This window comes from Rhincodon typus, chromosome 12 (genome assembly GCF_021869965.1).
Source record: "Rhincodon typus isolate 14 chromosome 12, sRhiTyp1.1, whole genome shotgun sequence".
Classification (NCBI taxonomy): Eukaryota; Metazoa; Chordata; class Chondrichthyes; order Orectolobiformes; family Rhincodontidae; genus Rhincodon; species Rhincodon typus.
Window position 1 is genome coordinate 37,542,089 of NC_063343.1, and position 1,852 is coordinate 37,543,940.

Below are 1,852 nucleotides of genomic sequence, written 5' to 3' on the forward strand. Positions count from 1 at the left end.
CGCAAAAGTAAAACTGGCAGCAAAATCATATGGCCAAGAGTTCTAAATTATAGTTTCTACATTGTAATTATTCAGAACTTTCCTTTTATAGCTCTGAAGGAGCAAAAATAGCACTACCCTTCTGCCCAAAGTGAGATAAAACTATCTTTTGTAAACAGTGGACCTATCAAGTTGGATACAAAGAAGTTCTTATATAAGAAAAATATATATTAACATTTCTAATTGATATATCGGGCAGTGCTTTATGGATCATCTGCAGATGGGAAACCCCGCAGGTGGATCTTAAATTAATGCTGAGCCATGCTCAACACTGGCTTTCTCACTCTATTCCACCATGATTTTATGAATGGCAGGGAAAGCACGGATGTGCCATCCATCTGTCACCCAATTGGGCAACTAATACTCAAATAAAGGCCTCATCCCACTGCTTCATTGATTTAACGCGCAACTACAGAGGCCTGTGCCCAGCAGGGAGCCCTGCAGATTAAACGCTATGGGTTGCTGGTCAAAGAATCTGCCTCCTTCCTGGTCCCTATATATGAATTGAATGTCTTCTGCACAGTTTTTCCTCTCCATATCCACCCTGTAACCCCTGCCCTCTCCTCATGCTTCCCCCATACTCCTCCCAGGGTCCTGCCAACCCAGTCCCAGTCAGACCCCAGATTTACTTGGCTTTGGGGATATCCTCTTTGCTCCTCTTCCTGTCAGGACTCTTGTGAGACAGACAGTGGTCACTGATCCTGGTTTGGCATGGGATGAGCAAACAGATGTGTCTTACCGCTGAAAATTTATCTATTTGTTCTTGGGATGTGGGTGTCACTGGCTAAGCCAGCATTTATCACCCATCCCTAAATGAGGTTGAGAAGGGCTGTCTTCTTGAACTGCTTCAGCCCTTGGTCTGGATCAGTGCATCCACAATGCTGTTAAGTAGAGAGTAGCAACATCTTGATACAGCAACAGTGAAATAGTTGCATTATAGTTCCACGTTAGTATGGGATTTGGCTTGGAGAGGATCTTCAATATGCTAGTGTTTTCATGTATCTGTTGCCCTTGTCCTTCTAGGTGGTTGAGGTTGGGGTTTGAAAGGTGTTGTCAAAGGTGCCTTGATAAGTTGCAGAGGGCAACTATCTTTCCATACAATCTGCATTGATTGGAGTTCAAGTTTTAGAACACAAGCATCTATTTGAGGAACATCTTTTAACATTGTAGACTAAAAATGTGTAATTGCGTTCCTAGTCAGGGTGTGACAATTCCAAACTGCAATTACTAAAACTGATTATATATCAGGAATATTTGAGTCCTCCTATTTTGTTATGTCCTTACACTATTTTTGTCATGTAATGTCTCGTTAGTAAATGAAATCTGAATTTAATGAATCTGTATTTGAAAAAAAATGAATTCTACTTCAAAGACAGTTCGTGATTGCTGCCATTATATAAAGGACTGCATTTTTGCCAGAATATACATTCTGGTGCTAAGTATGTTCAGGTTTTTATATCATTAACGAAGGCTTTTACACTTCAGACTAAATGCTGTAGAATGCACTTGTTTCATACTTAGAGTATGCATACAGCTTTAAAAAGCAGTAGTGCATGCTAATACCCTGTTATTGTAATTGTTTCCAAAAAAGTATCTAATAAAACTGAAGTTTCTTAGGCCCATGATTAGTCTGGTAGAATTACTTCTAATTAAGATTCATATGATTTCTTTTTAAGACAAATCCAATTCAATGTTAAATGCGATAGTAGGAACTGCAGATGCTGGAGAATCTGAGATAACAAGGTGTAGAGCTGGATGAACACAGCAGGCCAAGCAGCATCAGAGGAGCAGGAAGGCTGACGTTTCGGGCCTA